Consider the following 17133-nt stretch of genomic DNA (forward strand, 5'->3'; position numbering starts at 1 on the left):
TGAATAAAACACCAACAATATGCTTGGGCTGGTCCGACCCATTTACAGGGCGGGAAGAAGCTGAGTGCAACTTTCCAGCACAGCTTTCTTGGCAGCCCATCATTACCTATTGGATCCCGGAGAACCAAAGATGGCCCTAGAAATTGGATTTGGGAGGACAAGGCCTTCCCCCACCCCAGCAGAGCCACCAGCATCAAGACACATTTTCTCTCATCTGTGAAATATTCCTTTAAAAAAAAAAATCAGAAAACCTCACTAAGGCTCTGGAACCATCCGACTTGAAGAAAGCAATGGGGTGGCATTTTTAGCCTTTCCAAGACCAGTATGAAAAGCAAGAGGCCCAGATGTCAAAGCTTCTTTTGCTTCATAGAAAAAAAAAAAAGCCAGTGGATTTTGTGTTACTTTTGAGTGACAGAAGAGAGGAAGTTAGTTGTTACTGAAAGTGGAGTAAGTGCTGGTATCAAGCCACACACTGTGTTCTTCATCCCTTTGAGCCTAATAATATTGAGATGTTTAATGATACAAAAGAAACGAGGGACCTAAAGACTTGCCAGTGCCCCAGAGCAAAAGATGTAGGGAAGTGGGAGCAACTCAGTCCTTTGGGTTTTTAAGATACTTCAGCGTGCACTCAGAAGTCTCCAGAAAGGGAATCATTCTCTAAAACAGTGCAAATTGTTGTTATGGATTGAAAATCCACTTCAGTGATGGTATTTATGAGCTCTCGGTGCTACAAAAAAGTCAGTGGCGGGGTTAGATTTCTCAAAAGATATTTATGCAATGGTCTTTCCTTTCAGGTTTATTGGTTTTGATTATAGTTCACACCTTCCATGCATTTTATGTAAATAAATCATCAAAATGATAACAATGATTGTCAATCATTCACTCAGATGAAATTGAATGATAGAGTAACCCTGAATATGGAGGCTGCCGGTGGAACTGAAGTCAGACAGCAACGTGAGCAGGCTCAGCACGTGTCTGGGTCTATTCGGGCAGTTGTAACTAGAGGGCTTATGAGACAAGCATTTCTTTCTCATGTTCTGTGGGTGGGAAGTCCAAGATCAAGGCACCAGCAAAGTGGACATGTAGTAAGAGCCCAACAGACAGCCCATCCATAATGTGTCCTCATATAGCTAAGGGACTCTGATCTCTTCAGTCCCTTATGGGGGTACAAATCCAATTCATGAGGGCCCTACCTGTGTGACCTAGGCACCTCCCCAAGCTCCCACCTCCTAACACCATGATATTGAGGATGAGGTTTCACATAGGCATTTGGGAGACACATTCAGACCATAGCAGTGCCCACACCTACTTCATATGCTGCTCGTGAACTTTCACCCCTCTTAGGCTAAACTGTTGTACCGTCTGCACACTCAGCTCTTGCACACGCCCTCCCCCATTAGTTGCTTTTTTTATGCTTTTCAAAGGGAATCTTGAGCATTACTGAAAAATACAGGGTAGAGAACTATATTCTAACAAGGAAATGAAGATAAGAACTTACCTACAGAGTCAACTATTTTCTAATAGACTACATACAGAGCAATTTCAGGTTCACTGTGAGGATTTTGCTGTGGACCTAAAAATCAAGTTCTTCTTAACCTGCCCATCTGTGCCCTCACTAATAGGTGCGTTATGTTCCCAAGCTGTTGGACAACCTGTTTAGTGACTTCTCTGAGGTGTTTGGTCAGAAAACCAAGGAGACAAAGGATATTATTCTGAGTCTGGAAACAGTTTTATATCCTTCATGCTTCAGTCTTTAAAGTGCAAAATTTTGCAAGAAACTTTTATAGAAAAAAATACCTATGATGGCCACATCCTAAATAGCATTCCGGTTTTGTATATAAAAAATAACATTATTCCTTTATAAATAATCAGACCTCGTTAATTTATACTAAATTCATTAACTGAACAGCACTTGGCTGAAGTCTGGTGAGTAAAAGGCAAGTTAACCACCTGATTAGAAGGAGAAGGCTCACCACCAGCTCCTTGTGGCTCCATAAGTGCAGAAGGCCCTTTCTCCACCGCCCCACCTCGAGCAGCCGGAGAGGAACCTCCGGTCTCCCTGTCCTTACCTCTTCTGTCTGGAAGGTAAGCAGGTAGCTGACATGAGAATTCAAGGAGAGAGGCAGAGGAAGGGAGCGAGGACCACCTGATGGCCGGTTAAGCATTTGGACTCTCTCTTGTGGGAAACACTACCTTGGTGGCAGGCTGATCTCGGAGGACTGACGAAGACAGTGCCAATACAAAATGCCGTTGGATCTGAACCTGGCACTGAAAGGGCTTGTTCTCCACGGAGGTCGGCAAAAATTACAGGTTGTCGGATACCAGAGATTCCTTCTCCTGAAAATAATTCCAACCAAAGCAAACGGAAGGTAGCTTGGCTGCCATTCCCTGAAAGAGGGACTGAGAGCTGGTGGGGATTCCAGGCCGCACTGGGCATGAGGCTGGACCCATGGGCCAGGCCTGAGCCTCCGCCCTCTGCTTCTTGGTTTTGTCTTCTGTTCCTTAATTATCTTTTTATTGATTTACTTTTCTGTGGAGGTAAAATACACACCACAAAAGGTTTGCCACAGAAGCTTCCTCCATGTGCCCCTTGGAGGACCCAGGCACATCCACACTGCTGAGCATCCGCCATCCCCATTCTCATCTCTCACAAAACTCTGCACCCATTCAACTATAATTCTCCATTCTTCCCTTCCTTCCAGTTCCTGGTAACCAGAATTCCACTTTCTCTCCATTAATTTGAGTATTCCAGTAACTTCCCATGAGTGGAATCAGGCCTATTCTCCTTTTCTGTCTGACTTATGTCCTTAGTGTAATGTTCTAAAGATGATCCATGTTGTAGTAAGTTCCTTCCTGTCCAGCCCCGCTCTGCCCTGTGAGGGAGTTTCTGAACTCAGACCCCAAGTCCCTCCTTCCCTCTTCCATTCCCAGCTGCCAAGATCTTGGAAGCGTTGAAACTCAGTAAAGAAGGGGAGTCCATCCAGAACGAGGAACAGGTGTTGGAGGTGTCCTAGGACAACCTGCTGACCTCAACCCCTCTACAAAAATCCTGTGCATCCAGCCACTGAGGACTCCAAGGAAGAGCAGTAGTCTAAAAGGATGGAACCCAGGGCCTCACACGTGCTGGGCGAGTGCTCTACGGCTGAGCCACCACCCAGCCCGAAAATGACTAATTCTGAAAAGGCCAGTATGAGACACTGATTCCAAGATGACCAGGATGTTGGAGCTAGTGAACAAAGAGTTTGAAGTGGCTGTTATAACCTTGCTTCATGAAGATTATGCAAACATACTCATAATGAGTAACATGGTAGTAAATAGCAAGTGAAAAAGAAAGAATTTAAATTTGACTCTGCCCCTACAGATGCACATCACAGCCCCACCTGGAGGTCTCTTCTCTGAGCACAGCCTCAGTTACCTCGTGCAACTCCCCACACTACCACCCTGGTCGCTGCTGCTGAACTGAAGTTTCCTGTCAATAAACTGCTGCCTGCACAGCTACCGCCATTGCTACTGCCAGCCTGAGGTCCCCTGGAGGTCTTCTTTCTGGGTGCTGCTCCCACAGAGGAAATCGCAGCCCCGGATGCAACTGAAGCCAACACTGATGCTGACCCCAGAGATCACCTGCTGACACTTTCCCTGCAGTTGCAATTGCACCTGTCGCTGCAGCCACCACCATTGCTGACCCGCTGCCTGCTACCAACAACCACCACTACTACCCCTGCTACCATGGCCTAGAGGACTGCTGCGGGGGAGACTCCAGGTTTGGTTGCACATGGCTGCACCCATTTTGGGACATCAGCCAGGGCTTAGAGCCAGGGTGCCAGCAGGTTTATCACCACAAGAGCCTCTGTCTGGGGACTCCAGCGGGGACCTGCCAGCCCAGTGTGGGGGTGCCTGTGGGTTTGGAGGAGCCTGGGGTCTTCCTGCTGAGAGTGTTGGTGGCCTTTGTCTTGCTGCTGCATCTCAGGGTTGCTCCTTTGCATGAGTGCATCCCCAGTGGTCTCTCTGCAAGTGGGAGCAGCACTGAGACCTTGGGACTGCAACGTGGCCAAGCCTGAGGTATGTGAAGCCCAGAATGGTGGGATAGAGACTGGGTTTGAGAGGGCTGATCTGGGTTTGGTGATCCCGAGAGACATCAGAGACAGAGCTGAGAAACTGTTGAACACTGTCAGAGACAGTTCGACTTTCCAACAAGATTTATTTTTATTTAATTTTATTTTTTGATTCTCTAATCTCTCTACCATATTTGGAACAGGATGCTTTTTATGCATCTGTATGTGGAGGACAATGATATACGAATGGTGTTTTGCATTTTTGTTGTATTCCTATGTCATTAATTTTTTTTCTTTGTATTCTTCCTCTCTCTTGTCTATTTTCTTGATTTTCTTTCCAACTTTCCTCCAACCAACAGCCAACCTCTCTCTGCTCCTCTTCCACTCTTCCTGTGAATTTTTACTTATAGCTTCTCTCTTCCTCCCTCACAAATATTGCCTACAACACTACCTCTGTTCTCTGAGCCACCATTTGAAATTGTAAACGGTTTTAACAAGTTTTCTGTTTGTACTATCGATAGTTATTGAACTCATCATTTTGGTTTAATGTGAGAAAGCCCTAGACACCTTAGTGGGAGCTATTAGGTTTAAGGCTCTATATTGTGTACACTGGGTGCTGTTGATATTGGTCTCACCAGTAAAGGCAAGGCACTGGACCCTTCAGGGACACCATAGGTCTACAGGGTTCAATCTATCCTGCCTTAGATACATGTGTTTAGATGGAAAAAGACACTAAGAACATGAAAAAACAAAGGAATAAAGCACCCAAAAAAAACCAAGATGCTTCAACAAGAGACGCCACTGATAATACAATGGAATAAATGTCCAAGAAGGATTTCAGATTGTACATAGCTAAATTGATATGTGAAGTAAAGGATAGTATAAGGAGTGAAATCAAAGAAAAAAATACAGGAAGTGAAATATCACTTCAATAAAGAGAGATTGTGACAAAAAAAAAAAAAACAAGCAGAAACCCTCACAATAAAGTAATCAGTAAACCAAATTATAAATTCAATAGAAAGCATCACCAACAGACTAAACCACTTGGAAGACAGAACCTCAGACAATGAAGACAAAATATATAATCTTGAAAGTAGAGTTGAACATGCAGAGAAGATGGTAAGAAACCATGAACAGAATACCCAAGAATTATGGGATAACATGAAAAGACCAAATTTAAGAGTTATTGGAAGAGATGAAGGAGCAGATACAAACCAAAAGAATGCACAATCTTTTCAATGGTATAAAAACAAAAAATTTCCCAAACCTAAAGAATGGAATAGAAAATCAGATACAAGAGGCTTACAGGATCCCAAATGTACAAAATTACAGCAGACCATACCAAGACACATTATAATGAGAACTAACTCACAAAATAGAGATAAAAATCTTAAAGGCTATGAAAAAAAATCAAATTACATAGGGGGAAAACAATTCAGATCTCAATGGATTTTTCAATCCACATCCTCAAAGCTAAGAGGTCCTGGTATAATATATTTCAAGCTCTGAAAGAAAACAGATGCCAACCAAAAATTTTATATCCAGCAAAATTAAGTTTCAGGTTTGAAGATGAAATTAAAGCCTTCCATGATAAACAAAAATTAAAAGAATTCACAACTAGAAAGCCAACACCACAGAGCATTCTCAACAAAATATTCCATGAGGATGAAGTGAAAACCAGCAAAGGGAGAATCCACACTTAAGAGAAATTTGACCAAATGAGAAACTAAGACAAATCAAAAACCAGAAACAAATCAAAATGACAGGGAATACAAATCATATCTCAATAATAACCTTGAATATTAATGGCCTAAACTTATCAATCAAAAGACAAAGACTGGCAGATTGGATTCAAAAGCAAGACCCAACAATATGCTGTTTTCAAGAGATTCACCTCATGGGCAAAGACATCACAGGCTAAAGGTAAAAGAATGGGGAAAAAAACATTACTCATATGAATTGTGTAAACAAGCAGCAGTTTCCATTCTCATCTCAGATAAAGTTAATCAGAAAAGACAAAGAAGGACATTTCATACTTCTTAAGAGAAGTATATATAAGCAGGATATAACAATAACAAATATTTATGCCCCAAACAATGGAGCATCTATATAAATCAAACAAACCCTTCTCAATATCAAGAGTCAAAAAGACCACAATACAATAATACTAGGTGACTTAAACATACCTCTATCACCACTGGACAGATCTTCCAAACAAAAACTAAATAAGGAAACTATAGATCTAAATAATACAATCAATAACTTAGACTTAACAGACATATATAGAATATTTCATCCTTCAACAAGCAAATATACTTTCTTCTCAGCAGCACATGGCTCCTCCTCCAAAACAGACTATATCTTATGCCACAAAGCAACTCTTAGTAAATACAAAAAAAAAAAAACAAAAATAATACCATGCATTCTGTCAGACCACAATGGAATGAAATTAGAAATCAATGATAAAATAAAAAATAGAAGCTACTGTAACAAAGGGAGACTAAATAATACACTCTTGAATGATGAATGGATAGTACAAGAGATCAAGGATGAAATTAAAAAACTCTTAGAGGTAAATGAGAACACTGATACAACATATCAAAATCTCTGGGACACTATGAAGGTACTACGAAGAGGAAATTTTATTGCATTGAGTGCATTAATGAAAAGAAAAATAAAAAGTCAGCAAATAATTGACTTAAAACTACATCTCAAAGCCCTAGAAAAAGAAGAATAAATCAACACCAAAAGCAGTAGAAGACAAGAAGTAATTAAAATCAAAGATGAAATCAATGAAATTAAAACAAAAGAAACAATTGAAAAAATTGACAAAATAAAAAGTTGGTTCTTTGAAAAAACAAATAAAATAGATAAACCCCTGGCCATGCTAATGAAGAGAAAAAGAGAAAACTCAAATTACTAAAATACAAGATGAAGAAGGAAATATAACAACAGATATATCTGAAATACAAAAGATAATTAGAAACTATTTTAAAAATTTATACTCTAATAAATAGAAAATATCAAAGACATTGACAAATTTCTAGAGACATTTGACCTACCCAAACTGAATGAGGAGGTCATACACAATTTAAACAGATCAATTTCCAGTTATTAAATAGAAAACACCATCAAAATCCTACCAACCAAGAAAAGCACAGGACCAGATGGATTCTCAGCCTAGTTCTACAAGACTTTCAAAGAAGAATTAACACCAATACTCCTCAAAGTATTCCATGAAATAGAAAAGGAGGGAACCCTTCCAAACTCATTCTGTGAGGCTAATATCACCCTGATACCAAAACCAGACAAAGACACATCAAGAAAAGAAAACTTCAGACCAATATCCCCAATGAACATAGATGCAAAAATTCTCAATAAAATTCTGGCAAATTGCATACAAAAACATATTTAAAAGATAGTGCATCATGATTAAGTAGGATTCATCCCAGGGATGCAAGGTTGGGTCAACATACAGAAATCAATAAACATAATTCATCATATTAATAGACTTAAAAACAAGAATCATATGATCATCTTATTAGATACAGAAAAAGAATTTGAAAAATACAGAACAACTTCATTTTCAAAACACTAGATATAGTAAGAACATACCTCAACATTGTAAAAGCTATATATGCTAAACCCAAGGCCAGCATCATTCTAAATGGAGAAAAATTAAAAGCATTCCCACTAAAAACTGGAAGAAGACAAGGATTTCCTCTTTCACCACTTCTATTCAACATCATCCTTGAAACTCCAGCCAGAGCAATTAGATGAAAGAAATTAAAGGAATAAAAATAGGAAAAGAAGAACTCAAACTATCATTATTTTTTCTGATGACATGATTCTATATCTAGAAGATCCAAAAATTGCATCAGAAAATTTCTAGAACTAATAAATAAATTCAGCAAATTAACAGGATATAAGATCAACACCCATAAATCAAACACATTCCTATTCATCAGCAATGAATCCACTGGAAGAGAAATCAGGAAAACTACTCAATTCACAATAGCCTCAAAAAAATTAAAATAAAATACCTGGGAGTCAATCAACAAAAGAGGAGAAAGACCTCTACAATTAAAACTACAGAACACTAAAGAAGGAAACTGAAGAAAACCTCAGAAGATAGAAAGATCTTCCATGTTCCTGGACAGGCAGAATTAATATTGTCCAAATGGCCATACTACCAAAAGTGTTATACAGATTTAATGCAATTCCTATTAAAATCCCAATGACATTCTCCATAGAAATATAAAAAGCAATCATGAAATTTATTTGGAAAAATAAGAGACCCAGAATAGCTAAAGCAATCCTTAGCAAGAAAAGTGAAGCAGGAGGCACCACAGTACCAGACCTTAAACTATACTACAGAGCTATACTTACAAAAAGGCATGATATTGGCACCAAAAGACTTGTAAGACCAATGGTACAGAATAGAGGACAAAGAGACAAACCCACATAAACATGGTTATCTCACATTAGACAAAGGTGCCAATAACATTCACTAGAGACAAGATAGCCTATTCAAAATGGTGCTTGCAAAAATGGAAATCCATATGTAGCAAAATGAAATTAAACCTCTATTTCTCACCCTGCATAAAAATCCACTCAAAGTGGATCAAAGACTTAGGCACTAGATCAGAGACCTAATAGAAGAAAAAATAGACTCAAATCTTCACCACATCAGCCTAGGATCTGACTTCCTTAACAAGACTCCTAAAGCTCAAGAAGTAAAATCAAGAATCAATAAATGGGATGGATTCAAATTCAAAAAATTCTTCTCAGCAAAGAAAATAAGCAATAACATGAGGAGACAGCCTACAGATTGGGAGAAAACCTTTACCATATGCACCTCCAATAAAGCATTGATCTCTAGGATATATAAAGAAATAAAGAAACTTAACTTTAAAAAAACAAATAACCCCATCAATAAATGGGCTAAGGAACTGAACAGACACTTCACAGAAGAAGAAATACAATCGATCAACAAATATATGAAAAAGTGTTCAACATCTCTAGCAATTAGAGAACTGCAAATCAAAACTACTCAAAGATTTCATCTCACTCCTGTCAGGATGGCAATCATCAAGAATACAGGCAACAATAAATACTGGTGAGGATGTGGGGGAAGAGGTACACTCATACATTGCTGGTGGGACTGCAAACTGGTGCATCCACTATGGAAAGCAGAATGGAGATTCCTCAGAAAACTTGGAATGGAATCACCATTTGACCCAGCTATTCCACTCCTTGGTTTATACCCAAAGGACTTAAAATCAGCATACTACAGTAACGCAGCCACATCAATGTTTATAGCAGTTCAATTCACAATAGCTAGACTATGGAACCAACCTAGGTGTCCTTCAATAGATGAATGGATAAAGAAAATGTGGTATATATATACTTAATGAAATATTAGTCAGCTTTAAAGAAGAGTGAAATTATGACATTCACTAGTAGAAAGATGGAATTGGTGACTATCATGCTAAACCAAATAAGCCAGTCCCACGAAACCAAAGGCTGAATGTTCTAAGCCAGCCTCATAAACCTAGTGAGATCCCATCTCAAAAAAGGCTGTGGGTGCAGTTCAATGGTAGAGTTCTCTCTGGGTTCAATCCCAGCACCATTTTGGGGGGAAAAAAGAATTAACAAAGGTGTGTGTGTGTGTGTGTGTGAGAGAGAGAGAGAGAGAGAGAGAGAGAGAGAGAGAGAGATGCCATGCTGCTGGGTTTGGAGATGAAGGAAGGGCCAGGAACCAAGGAAGGCCCAACTGAAAAATCCAGGATAATTCTGTTATTTTTAAGGAGAACTGAGGAGTAAATTTAATTCTTTAGCAGCCTTCAGACCCCCGGCCATGCCACACAGTGTTGTCACAGATTCCAGGGACTGGGGCGTGGGCACTGTGTGAGAGAGGCATCACTCTGCCTACGTGGGGCCATGTTCTCCTCGTCCCAGGTCTCCACGCGCGCTCTCCGACAACCTGTATTTCTTTTCCACCCGTCTCCATCAGAGTCAGTCTCCCTTATTTTGAGACTCCAATCAACTAACTCAATAAGTTTTACACACCCTTGCCCCATCTGAACTACATTCTTGTCCTCTGCCCTTATCTAACACGCTTCGTGTTACACAGTAATATTTCTACCAATGAAGCTATAATTATTACATATTTCTCATTCCCCAGATTGAAGATCCTGATGGCCAGGGCCTGGGTCACTGTTCGGATACCAGCCCTTAGCAGAGTCTATAAGTTAAGAGTTCAGCGAGTGTCCCAGGAAAGGGCAAATGCTCCTTTGGAGAGAGATAAACAAAGTGTGTAGTTGTTGTTCTTGTTTGTTCTTGTGGTTTTGTGGGTTTGTTTATGTGTGTGTGGGGGGGGGGTGTTTGTTTATTTTTTAATTTTTATGACCACAAAATGTCAATACAAAATATGAAGACAAATTCCTATAGTTCTCAACAGTAGCCTCACCTTGGAAACTGGCTGGTGAGTTTTAAAAATTCTGGCGACTTCCACGCAGCCCCTGAGATTTCAATGAAATTCTGCAATACGACCCAGGCACTGAGGTTTCTGAAGCTTGCTAGAGGCCCCGATGTGCAGGCAAGCCCAAGAAGCACGGTTTATGCCCAGTTCGCAAAGGTTTCCCATCACAGTGCCAAGAGCAATGTCCCCAATTATAGGATTAACACATTTAAGAACACATCAGTATTAGTTATTGGTCAAATATACCATTTGCCATCCTGACAAATGGCTACATTCATTGATATGTTATTTGCAAAAATACTCTTGAGTTTGCGTACATGGCCCCTTTTCTGATAAATTCATTACATTCTCTTGAAGAAAAGCAAAGTTCTATGTGTCCTTGTTAAGTGCCTTCCTTCTGTGAAGTAGAAACAGCCCTGGCCTCTGCGGAGCCCCTCCTCCTGGTGGCTCCAGGCCTGGCTCATTAAACTTTGGTGCGTGGGCCCCACTTCTTCCTCTGGGCTCAGCCAGGGAGGCTGCTGTGGATGGCCTTGGAGGCTCTGGGAAGGCAATGCCTACCTCATGGGGTCTCTGCTGCCCCGACTTTTGCCAAACCATCTGTTTTAGCTGATCTGTCTGTTCTTAATAGTAAGGAAAAAATATTAGAGCTCAAAATGGTTGAAAGCATAACCTTTTGCTGGAAGGGAGTGACCATCAGCAATCAGCATCAACACCCATCAGCGAACATTGATAATATCCCCTCTCTCTTCTAACCCCAATGTTAGTGCATCAGGCTGCATACACAGGGAAGAAAACACAATCATCAAAGTTCACAACTGTTTTTGCACTCTTAAAGGATTAGAACAGCTTTAAGAGCATAGTAATTTTAGGCCTGGTTTATAATGTTTGCTAAGATACTGTCATTTTCCTTTTTTGCCTCTTCTACTGAAAAAAAGAAAAAAGTAACTTGAAATTGAAAAAAAAATACACTCCAAGTGTATATTTCTGATTACAAATAACTATACAGCAAATTGAATAAAATAGGCTTGACTACTTTCTAGTATTAGTTGTCTCTTTGTGAGTGTCTTAGTTATCTTTTTCATTGCTGTGACTAAAAGACCTGACCAGCACAATTGTAGGGGAGGAGAAGTTTACCTGAGGGGTCCCAGTTTCAGGTCGCAGTCCACAGAAGGCTGGCTCCATTCCTCGGGGCTTGAGGTGAGGCAGAACATCATGGCAGAAGAGTGTGGCAGAAGGAGGCAGCTCACATGGTGATCAGAAAGCAGAGAGAGATTCCACTCGACAGATACAACATATGTACCCACAAAGGCACACCCCCAATGCCCACCTGCTCCAGCCACCTTTACCCACCTTCAGTTTCCCTCAGTCAATATTATCAGGAGATGAGTGACTGATTGGGTTAAGGCTCTCATAACCCAAGCATTTCTCCTCTAAACCTTCTTGCATTGTCTCACACGTGAGCTTTTGGGGGACACCTCACATCCAAACCATAACAGTGACAAATGTGGAGGTGTAGAGCAATGTGTATTTATCACCTCCATTTCTGTGGATCAGGAACCAGGGACAGCTTAGCAGATCCTCTACTCTGGGCCTCATAAGGCTGTAATCAAATTGTTATGGGGCTGAGGGGACTCCCCTGGGGAAGAATCCACTTCCATATTAACTCATTCATTGTCTTGCAGTAGGACTAATGTCCCTGGCTTCTTGCTGGTTGTCAACTGCAAACAGAGCCTCCCCCACCCAGCTTCTCGCCATGTGGACCTCCTAGTGTGTCCACCTACTTCTTTAAAACTAGCTGGGAAGAGGGTTTCTATCACAAGCCTACCCACAAGACAGAGTCTATACACGTGGTCCGTAGGATGGTTCCACTCATAACTTTCTGACTTTATGATAGCGGGAAAGCCTTCAGAAGAAGCAACACCTTCAGGTTTGCATTTTGGCTGTTTCCTGAGCCAGCGACACACAGCCCAGTCCTTTCTGGTGATGCTGGGCATTATCCACAGCTCCCCACAGTCACAGGGTCAAAGGGTGAACAACTGGAACAGTGCAGGGGGCTGGGTCACTAAGCAGTATGTTCAGGAGGTCAGGGATGTTCAGTCAGTGCATTTTTAACTTAAAACTTCCAATGGGTTTATTGGGGCGGAACCCCACTGTAAGTCAAGGAGCAGCTGCAAAATAATATAACCCCAGGGGTGACATGTTACCTGTAGACATTTGATCAGTCAGAAGAAAGCCACAGCTTCCACCCAAACTCAAGGGAAGAGACAACAGGGAAGTGGACATCAGCAGGAAAGATCATGCGGAGGCATGGAGAGTCCTGCGCTGTCCTCCCTTTGCATCGCATGACTTGGGGTAGTGCGAGGAGGAGGTGAGCCCACCCATTCCAGTGTCCAAGACAACTGGCTCTGAATGGAGCCCCTTAGGCCACACTTCCTGAGATTGGGAGGAGAACTAACTGGAGAATGTAGTTAGAGTTCTGTGAGTCCTCTGCTAAGAAAAGTATTTAAACTAGGAAATATCTGGATATGCTTAAGAACATTGTCCTGGCACAGCCTCAGTCTAAGTGGGATATTTTGTTTTTGTTTTTTTCAAGGGTTCAATAAAAGTATTTGCATAGTATTTAAGATGGCTAATTAACTCAAAAGACCACCTGGTGGGATAAAACTTTGACATGGGGAGAGATGCTATTTCAGCTAAGTGATTGGAACAGGTGCTACGTGAATACACAGCGAATTCCAGTGAACCAAAATGCGTAGGGTCCTACCATTGATGAGGGACTTGACCACAGTCACAGAGTAAAGAGCTTAGGATTTGGTCTGCATGTGTTAGAGGACAGGAAGCTTGCCTTGCATGACTGTGTGTGTGTGTGTGTGTGTGTGTGTGTACAGATTGTCCTCAACTTATATCTCAACAAATTCATCATTAAGTTTAAAACATCACAAGTTTAAAGCGCATTTACCCCGCCACACCAGCCAACCCTTGTCGCTCAGCCACGCAGCACACCACAGAGGGCTGGTTGTCCACCTCAGGACTGTGTGGCTGCAGGGAGCTGGGCTCAGTGGTGAGGTCCACCATAGGGAGAGTATCAGACCACACATGGCTAGCTGGGGAGAAGACCAAGTTCAAAGTACAGTTTCCTCTTACTTAATATGCATCATAATCAAAAGATCTGAAGTCAAACCACCAAGAGACCAGAACTATGCCTGTCTGTGTGTGTGTGTGTGTGTGTGTGTGTGTGTGTGTGTGTTTTCACACACATGGGCACACACATACATATCGCATTTGATTTCCAAATAAATTTTCAGCTCCATTTGAAACATGAGGAAACTGAATTTCATAAAGGTAAAGTAATTTTCCAAAATCTATAAACTGAACAGGATGAACCTAAATGCAGAGTTGTATAAGACAGATTTAGAGTCTGACTTAAACGTAGCACTTTCTCCATTGCGCCAAGCCAACTTCCCAGTGCTGGGGAGACCTCAGCAGTGATTCTACACAGGGAAGAGGTGTAGCAAGCTACAGAGCAATGACGTCCCAGACACCCACCAGCAGCTCTGTCACACCATCACTGCCATCTTTGAGATTCACACTGCCACAGTGAAAGGGGGCAGTTGGCATCCACTGGCAGGTGGACACCGTGAGTTTCAGATCTTTACAGTCACTTATCAGACACCAGCAGCCATTCCTCAAGCAGCCTAATGTCAGACTGAGAAATCTCACTGGACGGTTGCATAGGAAGAAGGAAGAAATGAGAAGGAAGTGTTATACCGATACCGAGACCTCAAATAACTCTCAGACCACACGTTGCCATTCCAATTAAGCCTTTATTGCTGGCCAGCTGCGGACACTCTACTCTCAAAAAGCAAGATAGAGTGACACGCCCCCTTCAGTTTGGCCTCATATTTAAGCCAAAAAAACCACAAAAGGAACGTTAGGGGGTTTAGCCAATGCAAGCAAGCCAAGTTACAGAAGCAGGAGATTGCAGTCAGGTGGCGGGATCTCAGCCAATCCGAATAAGCCCAGTTACCCCAGTTACAGAAAAGGAGCCCAGTTAGATAGTCCCGTGTTCTTGAGGGTTTCCACAACAAAAGGAAATAACAGCTTCCTCAGTCATGACCTTTCTAGTTGGCATGGCTGTTTCACAAAATGGAGTCACTAGAGTCAAGACTTCTGTCTTGTCACAGAAGCATGCTGTCAACCATTCCATTTGCCAGTTCCTTCAGGGACACCAAGGTATGATTCATTCTTCCTCATAACAGTCTGAAGAAGTGGGCGTTTTCCTCCCTTTACCACTGAGGAGATTAAATTCCAGAAGAGGTAAGAAATTTTCTAAGTAACAAGCTGTAGAAATGGATCCAACCCGAGTCTATGTGACACCACGGTCTCTGACCATTCTAGCTTACCAGGCTGTCTAGAGCCGGAGCCAAGTGCAAAGCTCTTGGTCACTTTACTCCTAACTGCTGACAAATCCCTTGCCTTCCATGGAACACCAGGTAGATTATCTCCTTTTCCTTTCCCTGGTATTGAAGGCAGCCACAATTCTTACATTAGAAACTAGATTCATGGATTATACTAGTCAACATGGATTATACTAGTCAAAGCAAGAGAGAACAAACTTTCTTTCTCCCCTTTTCTTTAAGCCATAAAAAAATGAGAATATAATTGTCTATAATTTGCTTTCCAGGAATCCAAAGCATCTCAGAGAATTAATACTGAATACAATATATTTCACAACTACAATATAAGAAAATCTGACTCCTGTGTGCATTTGGACTTCAATCTTTCTAAATTTCCCCCACCCCATACAGCACAGGCAAGACTTGGTAGAGGTCTATTGGCACCAAACATACAAATAGAATTTTAGACAGTCTAAACTGTTCCTAAACTTGAAGCATTTATAATGTTGTTAGAAAGTTGGGTAGATTAGAAGTTAAAACACATACCTATACAAATGTCCCAAGAGAAAATGTGTCCATTCACTTTTTCCAGAAGTAGCAAGACTATCTGAGAAAGCATCACAGAGCAGGAGGGTTTTGACTAGCATTAAAGAATATGATTCAGCAGAGAGAACATCTACCTACCTATGGGGATGATTAGGCCAAGGTCCTTGCAACTTCAGAGGACAATGGTAGGATTTAATGGCTCATCAGAAGGGACTTTAATGAAGGGATCACTGTGGAGTTAAGGAGAGGATCATGGGGACCAGGGAGAAGCAGATTCCACACCTAGACTGATTGGGCAAAAGGAAGGAATCGCGGCACAGAGGCCCAGGGAGGGCTGCATCCTCCCCAGGAGCCATGGATGTGGAGGAAGTAACTGCTGCTAACTCCTTGCCATCAAAGCAGAGTGGGACCTGCCAATCAGCCAGCACCTCCCACGGCTCCACCCACAGGGAAAGCCGGGCCAGAAGGAGGAGCCTCTTGGGAGTGGGAGGGGAGGGCAGAGAACCGGCCCAGAAGGTGGAAGTGGGGTAAAGCACCCCAGGGAATGGTGGGCCTTTTTTCTCTACATGCTGAAGAAGGTCAGGAGACTTAAAAGTAAAAATCAAAAAGGAATCCAACTTTTCCCCACCTGACACCTACAGGAACGTCTACGAACAGGTCCACTTGCAGGGCAGGTAGCAGCCCGCAGTGTCCCTCGGGACTCTGGCAGAGGCCGTCCACACTCCTCCCCAAGTCCAGGCAGTCCCCCAGAGCTGCTGCTGGCCCTTTCGAATTTCTAATAGATCAATACCAAGATGACCAGACCACTGTTGCTGTCACTCGGATACCTTAGGTGTCCGTGGATGCCAGCTCTCCTTAACCAAACCCCAGTCGCGCTCCTCTGAGCTCTGTCCGGCAGGAGGCCTCCGCCTTGGGCTGTGGAGCTCAGTTCCTGCAAGACTTCTCCCCCATCAGCTCCTGAGTGACGCTGTCTCCGCTGTCCCCTCCCTCTGCTTGTGGTACAGATCCCCAGCTGTCTGCGGTATTCAGGGTTGAGCTCCTTCCAGACCGGAAGCCTCTTTCCTCTACTGCAATCATCTGAATACAACTTACCTCACCATTTTTAACCAGGATTCAGTGAATTTTTTTTTTCTTTTACCCAGATGCTAAGACAAGATCAGACCAGAGTCACCAAGAAGCACAGCTCCCTGCTCCTGGAGCCACGGGAGACGTGACATCCCTGCAGCAAGAGCACAGGCCACGGCCAAGCTCAACAGGTGCACTGGTAGATGAACCCCCAAAGGATTATCTCAAGGTCACAGGCAGCAAAATCCCAGGGAATTCACTGTGAAGAGAGTCCAGCCACAAAGGTCCGGTGTGCCCTGCAGCCATGATGTCCCACAGCTGATCCGATGACATGACTACAGCTCCTACCCCTGTGTCCTGGTCTCCAGTCCAATTCTCCAGCTTTCAGTTGATTCTATAAGCAGCCTCTATTATTTTTTATTGAATTTTTAAAAAATAAATGACAGCAAAATGCATTACAATTCTTATTACACATCTACCGCACAATTTTTCATATCTCTGGTTGTATATAAAGTATGTTGACATCAATTCGAGTCTTCATACATGTACTTTGGATAATGATGTCTATCACATTCCACCATTCCTGCTA

Source organism: Spermophilus citellus (genome assembly GCF_964194105.1).
Source record: "Spermophilus citellus genome assembly, chromosome: 5".
Lineage (NCBI taxonomy): Eukaryota > Metazoa > Chordata > Mammalia > Rodentia > Sciuridae > Spermophilus > Spermophilus citellus.